Source organism: Astatotilapia calliptera, chromosome 6, assembly GCF_964374335.1.
Source record: "Astatotilapia calliptera chromosome 6, fAstCal68.1, whole genome shotgun sequence".
NCBI lineage: Eukaryota > Metazoa > Chordata > Actinopteri > Cichliformes > Cichlidae > Astatotilapia > Astatotilapia calliptera.
In genome coordinates, this window is record NC_137427.1 from 36526407 (window position 1) to 36546679 (window position 20273).

Here is a 20273-nt window from a genome sequence, read left to right on the forward strand (position 1 = left end):
AGATTTGTAAGGTGCCTCTTGCACCTCCTGTGAGCTAAGAACAGGAAACTGAGCCTAAAATTTGCACAGTATCATCATAGATTGGTACACTGTTGAAATTTAGAAATTGCTACATAGGGTGATTTATTTCTCATACAGTGACCATCAATACTCTCCTGCAGGATGGAACGTTTGCTGAAAGGCCTAAAAGTGTGTCTGATATACGTCTGTTTAAATGTTCCTGTTGCACAGCCTCAGTACACATACAGGCACAGACATACACTCAATATTCGGAATAATGTTCGAATTAACATTATTCCGAACAATGTTCGGAATAATCTTGTCCACATCCTGTTCCACACCTCCAACAGTTCACTGACTCTTGGGTAAAATTGAGAAAACCCAGCCAGCAGCACAACAATCCACCAACAACAGACTGTTTGTCCTCTCACTGCTGGCATGCTAAACATGGCAGGAGGCTACAGCCAGTGAGTTAACACACTGTGACCGGCTAGACTGATGGGCAATATGGCCCATTCTTGCATGGTATGGACCAGAGATCGCAACTTTTTCAAGACAACTCAGGGGTCAAAGGAGGTACATTACTCCAGTTACAGTCAGAAAGTCATACGTGTCATGGTTTATGTCATAAGAGCAGTGTACTGTAGTTTCTAATGCTGTCGTGGTGGGATTTAATGCCTTAAGATGATTATAAATACATTTTATTTTTAAATTACAATTACACCATCAGTGAAGTCTAAATTATTTATTAAAATATTATAGTCTCCATATTAACCAGCTTATTATTAAGCTTGTCAAATATGAATGTGTGTTTTCGTTCTGGATATGCTTCCTTTACTACTTTTAGACATCAACTTTCACTAACAGACTATTAACCCCAACAAATCAGCAAATTTACATATGTGATATCACACTGTTAGAAATACCAAGACAATCTGTCTCTCCATCTGACCTGATATTATCCACTTGAATTCCTCCAAAAGTAAAACTTTCCTTTTCATTAAAAAAGATCTCTGATAATAAATCTAATAAATTATATCTTACAAATAGCACACAGAAACCAATATTTACATAAAACAACACAATCTTTCAAACAATATAAGTCTTACAGGCTAAAAATACTCAAAAGACCTGTCAATTAATTAACTGCTAGCACCAAGTATGACTCTGTCAGGCAAATATGCTTTTTTTAATTAAGCATCAGAAATCATATAGTTTGGCTTGTCTGAGGTTTTATGTTCTATGCACCACATGTCACTGTTTCTTTGCATTGATAAACTATATACTGTCTACAATGTGTAGTCTACAAATAGTTTGTATCTATAGGTCTCTGAGGTCCCAGTAGCCCAGGTATTTGACATCCGTTTTCCAAGTGATGTTGATACACTCTTATCTTCCAGTGGTTAACATTTAGTGCTTTTAGAGGGTACTTAAGAGAAAGTAAGTACTAAATTGAATTTTTTCACACTGGACTGAATTGCTGCCTATGTGTATTGTTCAATAATATCAAGAGATACCACTATATATCAAAATGCATTACATTGTGCAACTTTGTAAGGAAGCTGTGAGTGAGGGGAGAGTTGAATGTGAGACTAACAGACAGACTGGGGAGTCTGGATGCTTCACCAGTCTGTTTTGGTGAAGAGACCACTGAGCATAAAAGCAAAGCTGTCAATTTACTGGTCAATCTATATTCCTTTACCCTTACAAGGGCGACCATGGCTCAGGGGGTTGGGAAGCGTATCTGTAACCGGAAGGTTGCTGGTTCGATCCCCGGGCTCTCTGTCCTGGTCGTTGTGTCCTTGGGCAAGACACTTTACCCTACCGCCTACTGGTGTTGGCCAGAGGGGCCGATGGCGCGATATGGCAGCCTCGCTTCTGTCAGTCTGCCCCAGGGCAGCTGTAGCTACAACTGTAGCTTGCCTCCACCAGTGTGTGAATGTGAGAGTGAATGAATAGTGGCATTGTAAAGCACTTTGGGTGCCTTGAAAAGCGCTTTATAAATCCAATCCATTATTATTATTACAAATGGTGACAAGCTTTGGGCAGTGATCGAAACAATGCAGCTGTGTATGCAAGAAATGAATTTGCTTTGAAGAGTTGCCGGGCTCTCCCTTAGAGGCAGGGTGAGGAGCTTGGTAATTCGAGAGGGCCTCAAAGTAGAGCCACTGATCCTCCACGTTGAACGGAGCCAGTTGAGGTGGTTTAGCCATCTTCCTTGGATACCTCCTGGATGCCTCCTAGGTGGGGTATTCCGGGCATGTCCTACCGGGAGGAGGCGCTGGGTAAGACCCAGAAGAATTAGGGATGGGAATCAAGAACTGGATCTCTACAATACCCCAATCCCTATCGACTCTGCTTATTGGTTCCAGTTGCATTTGCACTTAGCTGATTTCAGTTTGTGTGCCAGAAGAGAAAAATATTGGTGAAGTCTATGTAGATGAAGCAATGGTAAAGTGCAAACTACATCAAGGACAAAGACAAGTAATTTATGCTGCAACTTCGGCTCTTTGCGAGCACCAGCAAAGACACCATACTAACACTAAGCTAGCCAAGAATCCAGAGTGATGTTAAAGCTAAGTGAATGCAGTCTCCAGCCTAGGAGACAGACAGGTAACAGACAGATGAGCAATCAGGCGGAAGTTTGCATGACTGCAGTCTTGTTCAATACCATATCGATAATGTAATCTGAATCACTAAATTCGTATCATTTTGTGTCCCTAGTAAGAACAGAGGAAGGCACAGACAGAAATACAACAGCATTGTTGTAACTTGGGAAAACATCACTGGGGGTTTTCTTGCTGTTACAGCTCTGCCCGACTGCTAACAACACATCTGCAGCTTTGATGAATATTTCGGTCCTGTTTCATCAAAATCAATCAAAACAATAGTCACTAACGAGGCATACACCAGGTTCAAATCAATTGCCCATGTAGCCAAACCTTATGCATCCTTTCTCTGGGCTCTGGCCATACAGTCAGTGGATTAACCACCACCATATTTGAGATGTTCACAGTGCAATTCAATTCAGCTGTACTCTATTCTCTTGAGGTTTATTTATATAGGGCCTCATAAGCAACCCCTTATGAGCAAGCACTATGTCAAAGCAGGATGAGAGGAATGAGAAAGGAAGAAGAGACAAGAACGAAAGCCCAGACTAAGGAAGAGAGAAGACAAAAAATGTGACAACGTCATGTTGCAGTGGCCTCTATACATGTAGAGGCATGAAAAGAGGCGAGCAGAGAAGCGCTCAGTGTGAGTGTCTGAGTCTATAGCAACATACCGAAGGGATGGTCAGGGTGAAGAAAGACTGAAACATTACATAAAAACTTCCCCAAAACAGTCATTATCTCGCTCTGCATCATGCCCATATGCCACTAAATTACTATATACTAAATTAATCTCATGCATGTCTACTACTAGAATAACCTTCTCTAAAACTATGGTCTCGTGCTTTAGATCAACCTACCCTAGAGCATGTGTGGTATAGGCTTGGCACTACCTGGGTCATATAGATTAGATTTTTTCCTTGCGACCACTTCTAGGGGACCAGCTCTTTTCACTCCAATGTCTTGATAGCTTTTTAGATCAAACAGTAAAGTTTTACAATAAAAATATGTAAAAGTCATTGTGTATGAAACAGCTGGCCAATTTCACCCATATAAACCCTTCACTATGTCCCATATGGTCCTGATTTGTTTGAGTTAATGTTCCTTTCCCCAAAAATCACAAGGCAAAGCATGAAACAGTGAAGCAAGTGCAGAAGCCAATGACACGTCCAGCACTGGCAGCCATATTAGAAAAATAGAGCTTGCCAGAGAAAGTGTGAGAACAGGCGGCCGTAAAACAAAGCAATAAGTGAGAAGTGACGGGACACAAAGGGGAGGAGGGCAGAGCGGAGCGAAGAACACGAAAAGCTGAGGGGATAAACAAAGAGAGGAAGATCGAAGACACAATGATTGGTGAGAAAGGTGTATAACAGTAGGCATAAGGAGGTGGGTTGACTATTGAGTTTCGCTGGCTGGATAAGACTTGAGTTTTGAAGCAAGATGTGTTGAAGCAAGGTTTGTTATCTCTGTTACTAAGAATGTAAAGCATATTAAATAGAGCAGCACAACTCAAAGATTCACACAGGATTGATCAGTTGAAGTTTTTCACATGAGTGTGTTTTGTCATGGCAGGGAAAACACAGATTTAATTAGTTAATCCTGCAATAGATTCAACAACACCCACAGCACCCTGATGGCAGCACCAAATCAGTTTGGGTTTAAGGGACAAAAGCAATTCAAGCAGCCTGGACACACAATAGAAATGTGCCAAGTTCCCCACAAAAAACACATCTTTACCTTGGAAAAAAAAAAGGAAACCGGAGAAGGCTGTCACATGGGTGCAGCAATCCAAGCCATTAAAAAGACAGAAAAGTGGAGTCAATTGCAGATAAGTTTCAGTCTCACATAATGATATATACCACCGTCCCTCTTCCTCATCATTGGACCTGTAACAACAAGCAATATAGCTGCGTAGGGTGGATATAAAAAACATATGTAACAACAAGAAATCGGATTACTCTCTGATTATCCTGATGACATCTAGAGGTGATCTGGCTAACACTGAGATCAGAACCCAGCCAGGCGTAAAGTCTAGCCACAATCTTAAGAGAAAACAAAACACTCAACAACACAAAAGGTCAAATTGTTTGACTTCTTCCACTTCTTGCTGCTGTCTCAAGTAAGATGATCTAAAAGCTGCATGGATGCTTTGGGAGACAGGAAAAATAAATATCGCCTCTACAGTAGGTTAACTGCTTTTGTCTTGTACGTACTACGTTTCTGAAGTCTGCAACATTTCAGACTTTATCACAATAACCACATTTATTAATACTAAGTGTGGAAAAAAAGAAAGAGCTCGTATTTGGATAAGGATACAGATTATGTTCAAATAGCAGGTAGAAGGAATTGCTGATTCCTACAAGTTCACCTCAGTTTACATGTACCCAAACAGATGAATGATACATGTCACAACAAGACAGCACATAAACAGAGGGACTTCTAACATTGTGATTATGTTTTCAAATTAAGGATTATGAATAAAAAGTGCAAGAATTACATCAAATAAGAAGGAAGGAAATACATATGCAAAAGCCTTAATAATAGCTCTAATCACACACTAAAATGCAGTTTTTACAGCAAACAATTTGACTTTTTATTGCAGGAGAAGCACAGATGAAAGTAATTTTGATCAACGATGCCAAGTTCCATCAAGTCTCCCAGTAGGCCATGACAGTGAGTCTGTATGCCTGAAGGGCCAACCCAGGAACCTCACCTAAATGGATTTCACTCGTTAGTTTTATAAGCAACTGTACATCTGCCATGTGAAGTTAAAACTCCTGTTGTGAAAATGATCTGTATGCAGGCAAAAAGTACAGGGAATCTTTACTTAACTAGTAGAAATAGTTGAAGTACTGATTCAACTTATTTACACAAGTAAACGTGAAAAAGTACTAAAACTAAGACAGCAAAAAGGGACTCTTTGAAGAACATTTCAACCAGTTATTTTTATATTTTTTGCAAGGCCAACTAAACCTCGTGCTATATTATTATAATAATGAAATAATAGTATAACAAGGGAATACAATCTGTTTTTTGTTTTTTCACTTTGCCCCCACACCTAACAAAAAGTCTAGTACAGTCTGGGATTAAAGTGGGATCTGACAGGTGGGGGGGACCCTAAAATCGGTTGCACAGCCTCAATATTGGGGACAAGAATCACAACTCACCAGAGTTTCTATTGTAAGTGCCAGCTCATTTTCTTTGTGCACAGGCTCTGATTGGAGAAGTGTGCTGTTCCTGCTCTAAAGTTATATACTGACAGTATATTCTTAATGCCGCCTCAGTACTAGATAATACAGAGTTAGTATACAGGTGGAATTCAGAGAATCGAATCACCATGAGAATTTAAATTAACTTGATTTACCTTAAAACTAACACCACAGCCACTGTGCACCAGCCCAACATAGAGCTTGTAAATTCATTGCAGCACTGCTAGCTAACCTGTTTATCCTGCACTAAGCTGTCTTGCAACCTTTAAATAACACAGTTAGCTTAAACACAGTGTGAAAACAAGTTCCCATTACAGACCTAATATCTGGTTTTAAAAAATGAGGACATTACATGAAAGCTTTAAATTTCCAGTTGTCACCAAAGGTTACTAAGGAGGAGGAGGAGTCATTACCTAGAAATATGACCTCTCTTCTTCTGCTCATGTCCTAGCTATCTTTCATCTTTCTCCATGTCTGAGTGAAGTTAGCTCTCTTTCTTTGCTCTCCCTGTGAAATACAGCAGCTGGACCTTTAGCTAGCAACACACTGTGTGACAAACTGTAAACAAAAAGTTTCTGTGTTCTACAATGTTTGTTGAGCTGTTGAAATTACCTGCTAATTTAGGTTTATTTAGGCTTAAGTCAGTTTATGTTTGTCAGTCAGTGATGGAAATTAAAAAAAATAAGCAAAACACTTCCCTAAAATGTCTTAAACCTAAAGTAACTAGCCTCTTTTGAAAATGTAAAAATATGTTGGAAAAATAAATGCTCAAAAAAAAAACTACACATACTTGAAAATTCTGTTTAAGTGCAGTAATGATGTATTTGTACTTAGTTACTTCTCACCTCTGTCTGTAAGCCATGACAAAGTCACTGACAAAGTCACTGTTTCTTGGAGCACCTCAATGAAATCTATGAAACTCATAAATGTGTTTTCTCCCACAATGGCATAAAATTTAACACGTGACATCAACCAGAATCTCTCTATTTAAATAATTTAAAACTACTTCCAATGGCAACTTTCACTGACTCTCCTCCCTTCTCTTCATCCGCTTCAGCATCACTGGCTGTTAACTTCCTGTTGCAACTGCTTTTTTTATATCCGCAATTTTTCTGTTTACCATGTTGATCTTGTGTCTCATCTGCAATAAGCCAGAGTTGGTCTGATTAAAATGATGTCTTAATTAGCTCATTAGCAATGGAGAGAGTTTGTTAAGGATGCTAACCAGACAGAGGACACTTGATTAGATCATTATAATCATGTGTCTCATTGATACGAGTTATAATGGCTCAACGTGAATCTATTAACACTCGTGAGAAGAAGCCACTAGGTATTTAACGTGCATACGTGAGTAACTATCACTACAATATCCCATTTTTTTAACATACTTTCTAAATGTTTTGTTCAGTGTTGTTAAGTTTGTCTCACACTCAATGTTTCCAGTATGTTTTATATATCCTTTTTCTTTGACTTACCCTACATAGATAACATGAGCGCATTAAAAACTGTCAGGAATATCAGTTTTAAGTGAATAACAACTAACATACTGTAGATATTAATTTCCAAGGCCAAGTCTTTAAGTGTATTTCAGATATTTCTTTTCTTTGAACAGTGCTTACACCCTTGAGTTCTTCACAACCTCAAGATGAAGTTAACCAGCGTTGATGAAAGAAGACAGAAGGGGCTCGTTATTGAATTCTGATATTTTTGTTCAGGTTGGTCTAGTCTAGTCTTTGTATTTAATCACTTTCCTAGTACTTTTTGTTATTCTGCGGCGTACGCCTATCCCAGTAACTGCAACACAGGGCAGAAAGGTTATAATTTCCCTTTCATAAAGAATGAAGTTGATTTAAAGAGAGAACATAACCACCACAAACTGAATAAGCACTGCACACTCACACAGGTGTTTTTAAGTCACCTTGGCAGATGAGACCTGTGCTCGGATGGAAGGCGTATGTGTGAAGGCTATGATGTGAACTTAGTGAATGCACTGATGAGAACAAAAAAGGTATAAACTGTGACAGCTCGGCTGTCAGTCAATTGCAGTCTGTGCATGCCAGCACGGTTAAAAAAAATACACACGCACATGTGGGCGGACTTTGACTATATAAAGGTATTAAAGTTAGTCTGTGTAGTATTTAATCACTAGCTGAGCTATGGAGCAGTGCAGTCATCAAAAGTGGATGTCTAATTTTTTTTACTGAAAGGTCTTTGCACACAAGGACGCACATGCACACACATGAGCATGTGGGTGGTATGATTCATATGCCACCTTTAGTTTCAGGTTATTCTCTTACTGAGTGTGGATAATGAAATGTAGGAACATCCAGAAAGAAGACAAAGTCAAAATTTAAATTTCTACAAGTGACAGCTTGTAGAAAGTTCAGGCTCCAGACCATCTGGAAGCCACCAGTATCACTGGACTCCCAGACTGGTTGCGAGTGATTGTTGGAGGTTGCTAGCTGGTGCTTTGAAATCAGTTGCTGAAGCCCGATTCACACAGGTCAACAAACCAATAAGTGAATACCTTCTAACTACGGGTCATGGGTCACCAGCTCCTGGCAGTCGTTTCGGTCATTGTGAAAAGAGTTTACCGAGGTTTAACCGTTCACCGTTAAAGTAAAATTTGTATCTTCTGAAATGTGTTGGTTCCAGCACAACTTTTACTTTTAAGGTGAGAGTTCTCAGTTTCCGGTTTGCGTCACAGTTTCAAGTTTCCTGACACTACTGTTTGCAGAAAAGTCTTCCATGCCAACCAACCCAATATCACACCAAAGCACGTAATAGACACCAGTCCACTGTGTCCATTTCACGCTTTGCTTCTCCAAAGCGATAAGTAGACACACATGCAGAAATTGCATTACCAGCAGGGGGAGATTTAGGGTACATTTAAAGCCAAGATGTCGGTAGCAAGCAACAAATGTATAAAGTACATGCTAGTCCTTAATCACCAGAAATTATTAAACTAGGTGGCTAATATGTAATATGTATGTGTTAATAATGTCTGTTTAAATGCTTTTCTTTTATTATTGTTATGTTGGTTTTAAATAAAATATCTCCCTCTGCTGTTACTGAAGCTTACTGCAACTTACTGCACCTTCTGCATGCATGGCCATTTCACACTTTGGAGAGGCAAAGCGTGAAATGGACATGTTGGACTGGCAAAGTCCAACCTATTCTGTTTCACAGGGCATCATCTTCTTCATTTTTTAGCTTAGCAGTAAGACTTAGATTAAATTAGTAGATTTGCACAAGGTGTCCTTTCGGATTGATACCATGTTGCACTTTACAAAAAAAATTAGATCCCTGGCAAGTCCAGAAGAGATGTTCCTTTCACTCTGTAGTTATTTTTACATGAACATGTGGTTTGGTTAGATTAAAGTACCAAACAACTGGGTTAAGTTTAAGAAACGATCGTGTATTATGTAAAAACCTGCCCTTTCAAAAAGTTGAAACATTGAGAAGTTACGTTTACGAGTTCTCCGTGAATTAAAATTTAACCACAAGGCATCCTCATCTAATGTTTTTATACGACACGTTGGAAATGAGACTGGGTTCTTAGATAAGCACGTATAAGTGAAAGATTGAGCTTTGTATTAGAGGGGTGCAGATTATTAAAATGTAACAATTTATTTATGGAGGGAATTAAATTTGATTTGGCACTGCTATGAATCTCTTTAATTAATATATGAAGTTTTAATAAGCATACAGAAATGAAGGTTATTAGAAACTATCACAGAAATACTTTTTTCTCTACATGATTCAACAATTTACCAGGTTGTTCTTTGAGGAAATGTTGCCTGTCATCTATATAATATGCATGGTTTTGCATTTTACTCTTTCTCTGGAACTAGAAGACATACTGTTGAAAATACAACATAAATCCTTCTTCAAAATTTAAACATTTCATCCCATGTGTTTCATTAAAGAGTGAAAAGTGTTGTTAAGACATGTAGCCTCTCCCACTGAACCACCGTGTGCAAAATGAGTCCATTAAGAAGTGAAGAGGCTAGCCGCCCATCAAGCAGTACATTATTTTGTCTTCCAGTTTAAAAAATGAGTAATACTGTTCCTAGTGCTTTGTTCTTGGATCAAACCCATCACTCATGTGCTACAGGAAAGTCAAAGCCATCGAGTCATTTTTCAACAGAAAACAAAAGAAGCCATTTTGCTGAGCTAAAGCCTCCTACTCTGCATTCATAATGATGGATTATGGCATCAGATTGATGAGGATGCCTGTCTGAAGGGTATTTAGAGGCATTTCAAACTAAATGGGATCCTGTGTGCTGCTGAGGGTGTTTTGATTTTGGAACAGACAGTTTAAAACCCACTGTAGGCATTAAGAAACAGCCTGAACAGACTGTTGGCCCAGATGCAATGTGGCATCACTTTCTGTCTTCTTCACTACGAGAGGAAGCCACAACTTGCAAGTTCTGCCAATTTGAAATTCCTTGAAATACATACTGATTTTCATCACATGGCATAAGGTTTCACAAAGATCCACCACTGGGATGAATCACAGATTCGTGACAGGGTTTGGCAGAAGCTTGTTTTTGTGTTTGTGAGATATAAAATCAGATGGGTTTTTTTTACAGAGCCTGAGACCACTAATGAAGATACTTCTGAAGCTTATGCATAAAATTCAGCTGCTAGTCTGTTTATTACATCACTACCACTTTCCCACGCTCAATTCTGTCATCATTACTGTTGTCCAATCATTTTCTCGCCTGCCTTCTTTGAGCCAGTCAGCCTCCACCCTGTGTGATCTGTGCTTGCTGTCATTCTCCCTTTCAGACTCTCATTTGTGTAACCCACCTGCTTCCCACCTCCACCTCACTCAAGTCACTCAGAGCTCCATCCAAACCTTAGTCTTAATCTTTCCCACCACCAGCATCTAGACTTCAGGGTCCTGTCCTAAATCCCATCACTGCTGGGATTCTGTTCTGCCACGAAACATAATCTCTGTCTAATTACTAAATACATTGATTTCAATAATTCATGCATAACTCTTCATGTTTAATGATCCCTCCTTATTGAAATATTTTGTATTAATTTAAAATGTAAGATAAAAGAATTGTGAATATACACCTGACAGTTGTAGTGAAAAGTTCAATATCTAAAGAGATTATTATATCTCATTTTGTATCCATCCCTTTCAGTTTAATCACAATATGCACCAATTTCCCCCAAAATGTTCAATAGGCCACCTTTTCCATAAAGCTCTAAGGAGCTTAGAAAGAAAAGCAGCTGGACTTATTTAAGTTTCTTGAAGATGTTTCACTTCTCGTCCAAGAAGATTCTTCAGTTCTGAGAGTAAAAGAAGGCTTTAAGAAGGTTGCTGACCCTCTATTGATCCCGTGCCTCATCACATGAGCCAAAGTGTGAAAAAGGATGGGGGTCATTATCAGCAGAGGTTTTGGGTTGAATCATTGTAAGACGTTGCCTCACTCTATCATGTGACCTAGTGGGTGTTAAGGCGCTTGGGTAGGGATCTCAAAACTGGATTATAAGTCCCAGACAGTTGGTGTCGTAGGCCACTCCCTCTGTTCAAAGATGGCCATTCAGTCTTCTTTCAAACCATTTGTCTTCTCTGTCCAAAATGTGAACATTAGTATTCTCAGAAGAGTGACCTTTGTCCTTTAGATGCAGATGGACAGCCGTGTCTTGTCCTGTCGAGGTGCCTCTTCTATGTTGTGCCATGCGTTTATGGAGTGGCTTTCTGTTTTCTCCAATATAGAGGTCTGAGCACTTCTCACTGCACTGTATGGATTATGTTGTTTAGTTTGCGTTCAGGAGTTTTGGAATGAAGCAGAGTGTATGACTGGGTTTTGTTGAGATTAAATTAATTGAAATGCCTCAATTCTGTGCTTTGTATTATCTATTATATTACCCATATGCAGTAGTATTAGTATGTAGTATTAAGTGGACACGGCCCTGAAAATAAAGGCATTAGACTACGTGTCCTTGGGGGGTAGAATGCTGTAGACTCTTGCTCACACTTGCCTGGGAAAAAGGTAGATAACAGTGGACCACCTTTTAATGGAAAGTTACTGAGACACTGTTGTTTAGACTAGAGTGAGAGAGCTTGTGTAATAAAACTGTTGGGGGTCCACCGCCATTTTAAGATCCGCGGCACCGTGTCATGCAGGATGCATCTCCCTTCTCGAAGTAATTGTGTAAGAGAATAAAGTGTGAAATGGTCTACTGAGCAGTGTGTTGTCTTCCATCGGATGCCTCTGAGGAATCAAAAGAACTCGGTTAAGTGTTGATATTTAACCCTCTCAGGCTCAAATTAAGTTTTTGTTGCTAATGCACAAAAGAATACCTGCAGTGGTACTTCTGAGTAAAAAAAAACTCATAAAATATGTATGTGGGGTAATCAGGTTGTTAGCTTTTACTTGTTGCAAATCTGCAATGCCTGCCTTGAGAGGGTTAACAGTTCGAATCTTCTTGGAGAAGATTCTCCTGATAAGCTCTCTTATAAACCTGCTACATATAGATGACAGCCTCGTTGGTGTCTGACCTTCTTTACTGTGTATCTTTGTTAATTTCATGAAAGACATATTTTCCATAAATAGTCCTGCTTATCTTTGGTTAGTGTACCATTGTTCAACTGATGCACATGACGTGTTGTTCACATCTGCTTAAAGCACTGCCATCCTTAGTAAACTTGCATTTTCCTCTGATGTAATTTTCCACAATATCAAAAAAGCTACTTAGAGCACATTGCCTGGCTGAGGCACAGACGTTTTTAACAGGTGAACAGTGATTGCACACAGAGACTGAAACAACCCCTTATGCTTTACAAAAACAGGACAGATTAATGCTTTTAGATCCCACTGTGAGCATTTTCAAATGATTTGTATTTTGTGGAAATTTGCGCGCCGCATGCTTGTTTTTGTCCTAAGGTTCCTATCATAGATAGGATCAGATCATTTTGGGCTGACTAAATCATTTTATGCCAACAAGCAACAGTTTCAAGAGAAACTGGATTAAAATGCAAATAAATGCTAAATGTGTGCCACTTAATGAATTTGTGGAAATGGGTGAACTGCTTGAACTGATTTGAGTTGCAAATGATTCGTTATATTTCTTTCCATAATGGATCTTTGCTTTTATATTCAAAATAATTACAAATACATTTTACAGATAAAATCTCTTAAATATATCCAAACATTCATATAGAAAAGATTTTGTGCATTTGATTCCCATGAAACCACTCAGGAGCATGTCTTTGTGCCCTCACTAATTAGGAAGGGAATTGAAATATGGACCCATCAGTGAGGGGACACTTCTCTGTTTGACTGTGATGATTAATTTCAAGCAAAAAGACCATGATAGGAGATCCAGAGATGTGGGGACACAAATGTCCAACTGCTAGAGGCAGAGATTGTACTCCACACACTCACTCACCTCAATCTACCTCAATTGTTTACATCTAAACAAATAAATAAATAAATAAATGGGACCATTCTCTAAATTACAGCAAGATGCACAACTTTCTAAAACAGTATCTGAAAGTCTTTATTCCTAGTTCATTGTGGCTCCCCTTTCACCCTGACATTACCGTGCCTCTTGGATCCAGAGTGTGTCTACACCTGATAAGGTAGACAGCGATTAGGCTACATCTGGAATGCTAATCTCCTTTTGGCACTTTTCCTTTCGCTGCCATCATGTCAAGAGCAGCTTGGAGGAAGGTCTCACTTCAGGTGTTTATGCTGCTAAAATCTTGGTAAGTGGCATATCTTTGTGTCAGGTGGTAGAGCAGGTTGTCCACTAATTACAGGGCTGGCAGTTCACTTCATCATGGTCAAGTGTCCCAAATTGCTTCCGATCAAATGCTAACACCTTCCGTGGCAGCTCACCACTGATGTGCGTGTGCCTGTGAATGTGAAAATTACTATGATTTCTTGTCAATGCCCCTTTTGATTTTGGGCAAAGGCACCATTCTCTTTTTAGGTGGAAACACATAGAACTGGTTCTAGAGTATGCTCCAGCACCAGTGCTTTGGTATAAAGGAGGTCATATATAAATGCAGACCATTTACTTCTTAATTAATAAAGCTCTGTTTTGTGGCATTCGTGCATCTCTAGTTGTGGGTTGTTTATCCACAAACACTTTTAAAAGAAAATACTAGAAAATTATAATTTAAATACATTTCAATATTAAGTTTTGGAATATGTAGTAGTTTTGTTCTCTGCAACTACTCAATAAGCAGTCAATAGAATAAGCTTTTCTATTTCAGTCTATGGTGATTTAATGTGATAAAATCATTTTGTTTTTCAGTGTTTTCTGGAGGATTTGATATGATCTAGCAACATTCCCTCGGAAACTAGCAGGTACACAGTTTGCTTAAAACAGATACAGGAAGTCTGTGAGCATGTGAAGTGAGGAGAGGCTGATGATAAATGCAGAGATAATGGAAAATGTGTAAGGCAGACTCCTCACTGGAGTATATGGCACTGTATGTGTGAACACACAGTAACTAATGCACACAGAGATCAAGGCAAAAATGTTCATGCAAATAAGCAAATGGATAACCCAATGCAAATGTGAGCGTGTTGCTTTGGGACTGAGGAACAATAACTGAACTTTGCTTTGCTTCAGCTTTACCAAAGTTTCTCTAGCTCAGAAAATAATGAATATTCCCTGATAAGCTGTTATAATCAACATGGCTTTTTTGTGTCTTTAAAAAAAAGTGAAATAATATGTTACTTTCTTAACACCATATAATTTAGCACAAAAAGTAAGAACATTTATTTTAAGAAGCTTGGAATGAAAAGCATCTGGACTTCTTTAAGTTTCCTTGAAGATGTTCCACCTCTCATCCACGAAGCTTCTTCAGTTCTAAGAGCAACTGGTGGAGAGTCCCAGATTTTAAGACCTGTGGGAGTGTCCCTAAGAGGGCATGGAACCCCTATTGATCCTTTACCTAATCACATGAGCCAAGGTGTGACAACGGGTGTGTGTCACAATCAGCCAAGGTTTCTGGTGACCCATTGTGATGCCTAGCCCCACCCTATCATGTGATTTACTGATGTCAAATGGCCCAGGATGTGAGTGGGCGTTAAGGCGTCTGGGAAGGGATCTCAAAACTGGATTATAGATGGCAAACAGTTGGTGTCGTAAGCCAACGCCTCTGTTCAAACATGATCGTTCACAGTGGACATAGATGGCTTCTTTCACTCCTCTTTCAACCTTCAAGGAAACCTAAAGAAGTCCAGATGCTTTTCTTTCCAAGCTCCTTAGACTACGATGACCTGGATGACTGAGAGAATTCAAAGACATAAGAAAATTTATGTTTGGGCAGTTTCTTTGTTGTAACATTGCTTCTTGGCAATAAATCTTATACTTTTGGAAAGCCTTTTTTCCCCTTCGGTGTAAAAGGGGAAAAATGTATTTGTGAGTTGAGCAGCAGAGTATGTGGGTTGACAGAAAACTTGCCAAATGTCTTCTGATAATGTCAAAAAGCTACTCTGCTATTGACTCTTGTTTGGTGTTGTTTATTGGATTGGATGACTGAAGTCTGAAGAAACAAAACAGTCACCATTCATCGCAAGTCAGTGAACGTGGTTGTGTTGGTCATTTCGGTTTAATGACATGCCCAAGTTGATCTCATAAGTGTTCAGTAGGGTTGAGGTCAGAACTGAAGGCAGGCCTTTCCATCCTCTCCACTTCCCAATTCTGGAGGTAGTCTCTGACAAATTGCAGTAATCAGCTTAGTGTTCTCTGCATCTTTTCCTCACTTCAACCCTACAATCCAACTGCACAATGTTCCTCCACAAGTACAGTTTCCAGTGCTGTACTGGTGTCTATAGCTGAGGCGGTAGAGCAGATCAACCACTAATTGGAAGGTTGGTAGCTTAATCCTTGGTCCCTCCTTGACAAGATAGTTACGCCAAGTTGCTCCGAGGCATTCATCCATTTAAGCATAGAAAAAAAGTGCTTGTGTGAGTGGGTGAACAAGCCGTATTGTTTAAAGCACTTTTAGTGCTGTATAAGAACCAGTCCATTTACATTTACTATTTATGTTGTAACAACATGTACTATTAACATGTTCTTATCACAAATGCCTTTTCCTTATCAATGTAGCACCATTTAAAGGGAAATAAATATGTCAGTTATATGATGTCATACCTGCATATTGCGAAGAAGCATTGCTACAACAAAAAAATAGTCAAACATAATTTTTTTTTTTGCTTTCTGGCCAAATTTACACATTAAATTAGTGTATTCAAGAAACATGGTGAAAAAGAACACAGTAAAAAATATATATTTTGGGGCAAAAAAAATGTCTTCCTTTACAAAAATGTGTCCTTGTAAAGTCAGGTGTACAAGAACATGCGCCAAAACATCAAAGACAGTTCCCTCATGCACACATACAGTGGAGTCTCAAACTAGTATTTACATGCACATACAGAAACTACAGCAGATGAAGTCAGAGAGCCATAGAGACACAAAATGATGCACATCACATTGCATCTGCTGTGACGTTTGAGAGAAGAAAGCCATTTTTAAAAGTACTGCTTGGGTTTTTTTTTCTGTTTTCTTTCGTTCTTTTTTTCTTTTTCTTAATACGAGTCGTGAAAAGCAGCAGCAGCCAGACAGCCTTAAATATTTATTTGTGGGTTTTGGAGCCGGATGAGCTCTGACTGCATAAACAGATTAGCTGCCACTCTCTGCAAACATTCTTATGTCCACATACTCTACACACACGCACAGACAGATTTTTCTACATATACACCTCACTACACACATGCAGTTAAGTAATATTGCATCCACAGTCACATAATTGCTCTTCGCCGTTGCACTCATACACGAGTGTCACTCAGCCAGAAGGCTTCATGTGGTGAAATACACAGCATAAGGCAAACCCAGTCTGTTCTTTCCAAATATTTGACCGTGTCATTGCTGGTTTTCTGGGTGTGTTTGTGTGTGTCTCACAGTTTGCCCTCCTAACCTTTTGTCCTCTGATGCCTTCACCTCTATTTATTGAAACCGCCACCTCACTTCTCCTGTTCTCCTTCATCTTTTGATAGTTTGATGTTAGCCCCTCCCCTCTTCCCTCCATCTGTTCCCTTATTTTTCCTTGTTTGGTTTGTGTGCTCAGCTCCTTTCGTTCTTCTTTTGCCTTTGTATTCTTCCTTTTTGCAACCTTTCCTGCTCTCGTCATTGAGATCTCTTTTTTCTTCCTCCTTTTCTTTCAATCAGAGCTGACGTGACACAGTTTTTCTCCCACTTTGGGTACACTCAGATGGCAGTGGCTCCACATGACCAAGGCAGAAACTGATACCACTGACAGGCATTGTGACTGCAGAGCATTTGACCAGAGGTTCACTGATCAAATCTGAGGGAACATGCATGTGGAGAAAAACACCATGTACTATTTTGTTTTCTTTTTTTAACGCAAAGTCAAAGCAGCTGGACAAGTGCCTGTAAGAAAGCATCTGTTTTAAAAAACAGCTGTTTGAAGTCTTTTTTTAAAGAAAAATGGACCAGATTTTTGTCCATACCAGAAGGATTTCAGCATTTCTACCTCACTTAACAACTAACAGGCTGGCTAAAACTTTGGGAAGACCCCTGAGATTCAATTGTACCACTAGACAGCTACATATGGCACCAGTGATTTAGTTAATGCTGGAGTTAGGTCATGCTTAAAGCACACAGGTGACCTATGATTAGGAAGAATTGAAAAATTTAAGTTAGAGAAAGGATTCATTTTTAAAAGATCAGCTGCATCTGCCCATTTCCTCATTCCAAGGCTGAATTCACAATATCTTCGTTAGATCCAAACTGTGAGTCTAGTTGGATACAGTAATGCATATGGATATATTTTCAGGGATAATGAGTTCGCTGTAACGCTCGGAACTAAAAACAACTGTGGCAAATATACAGTTGGAGAAGTAAGAGCTCTGATCTCCTTGAGCTCTGGGGGTACGAGCAAAGAAAAAGCAAACATGCGACATTTTGTGAATTTACTGTCTGCAAGAGTTGGAATAACAGGATTTGTGTAAAACTTGAGTAAAACTTATCTGCGTTCAGTGTTTTAAAGGCCAAGACGATCACAGGTTATTTAGAAATCATATTTACTGAATGTGCTGAACTCTGTTGCAGTCAGAATATTTAAAGCAGGTTAAATAGTGACAGGTGAAATAGAGAGCTTTGATCTTGTTACATTGCAGTGTTCTGATGGGAAACCTCTGGTCTTGACATTCATATGTGTGTGGATTTGACATGTATATATAGCCTAAATAATGGCAAGGGCACTTCCTGTTAGCTGTAGTCCAATTTATCAGGACAGTGCAAACTATCACACCTCAGAAAATGGTAGGAAACAGTTCAGTTACTACCAGACACCCCCAAAAGTCCTGTCTCCATGCCCCTTACAAGGTCAGAGGTGTTTTGGTAGAACAAAGGAAAGCTACAGATGAAAAATGGTTTTAATGGTGTGATTGTGACTTTCAGACATTGCTCATCAGCTGTTTTTTTGTTTGTTTGTTTGTTTTACCTGCACGTCACTTTTGTACACTGAGTTTCATAGGTCAACATTAAGTGGTTCAACCTAAAAAAAAACCATTCCTCTGTAATTGTCAGGTACAAGAAATGGACTGAATTAGAGTGAAAAACAGCCAGTGTCCACCAAAATACTTTCAGAAAGTCTTGCTCATTACAAATTTTAAAATGAAAAGAATGTGTGGCTCCCTGGAGGCAAAATAAACAGAAATGATGGGTGTAATAAGACTTCTGCACATCAGTTTTTTTCTTTTACCCTAATACAGGCTTTGCATTGCAGTCTGTGTTTTCCTTCAAACTAGCCATATGTTGACATTAGTGATTTCTAAGCTGAGTTAGCTTGTATAGCTTACTTTTGGTGTTGGTATAGCAAAGAGGCACTGGGGCAAAACACTCAGGAGTGAGCATGAATGTCACATCATTTGGATTTTAGAAGACAGTTTGTATAAATTAATCCACAAGCTGTTAAAGGCAGACAAAGTCTTAATTCACAGTCTGTTCATTGCAACCATTGTAATCTGTTTATATATTGCCACTACAAGGCATTTAGTATTTCCAATGAACTCCTTAGAGGAGCTCATGTCATTACTTACAATTAGCTTATATTTTTAAAATGCTGATGTTAATGTACATCAGCAATTACGTTCAAATATCTATCAAAGTAAATGCATTGATCAGAATTTTTGTGTGATGGTGGGTTTAGAGTTTTTGAGAATGCAACAAATTAAGCAAATTTGGTTAAAATCTATCCTGATCACAAAGGCGAGCTTTTGAGCTTAAACATGCCCAAAAACTCATGAAAGTTTGCATATTGGTCAGGTCTGGTGAAAATGTACAGATTTTAATAGTTTCACATATGGGCGGGCAACTTGGCTCTAGAGCGCCACCCGTGTGTTGTTAAATGAAGTCCCGTGAACACATAGTTTGAGCTACATGAATGAAATTTGGTACACATGTGTAACATAGCAAAATGAACAAAAAAGTCTTGAGTCCATAGACTGATACCCAACAGGGAGTCCTGTGCGAACTCCTAGGGATTTTATCGGATCAACATGATCGTCGGTGAATCTTCTAAAGACCTTAGTGATGTTAAATCATGAAGGTTTTTGTTTTTCATGAAATGCCATGGTCATGGCGGCACATCGAGTTTTGATCATTCGCGACGAAGTACGAAATTGATGTAACTCTAGGACACGTTGTCCAATCTCTCACAAACTTCACAGGCACGATGAGAGTCGAGCCCCAAACACTTTGACATACCATTCGTTAACAAAGGTTAGAGCACCGACTAGTGGAAAGACAAATTTTATAGTACGTTATAATCCTCATTGATCTAGATAAGACTTTAACTGGTGTTTCCACGCATGACATGCATCCATGTGACATTACATCAGATGGTAATCTCCATCACTGCCTGCTGGGTGTATGTTTTGGACGTGTCTCAACACGCCAGGGTGCTAGGGCCCTCTTAACAGTTTATTAAATCATATCAAATGCTTAAATGGCCAAGCTTGTACAAATCAGTCTTGGGCTGCTCTTAAAAAGTGTCTACAGATCTCAAATGTAATTTTTGTCCATTCAGTAGTTTACAAGCCACAACCTTAAATGCACAGTCTCCTTTAGGTTTTACTATAGAGTGAGGAAACACCAGCTTATATATGGATAACAGCAGTACGTTGGAAGAGGATGGTGCATGTAGCTAAACCTGCTTGTTTAGAGGCTTCTTCATCAAATTGCATTCTTCTGCATTTACCAGCTCCAGTCTGTGGTCCAATTGTTTCGCTCTTCATTCTTTAGTCTTCACCTCATTTCATCACACCATTTTTTCCTTTTCATTTCTATTGGATTTCTCTCTCTCGCTTTCATCCCTGTTGTTTTGCCCATGCTGCTTTGCTCTGCATCTCCCTCCTCATTTCTCTGTTGGACTTTATATTCCAATCCG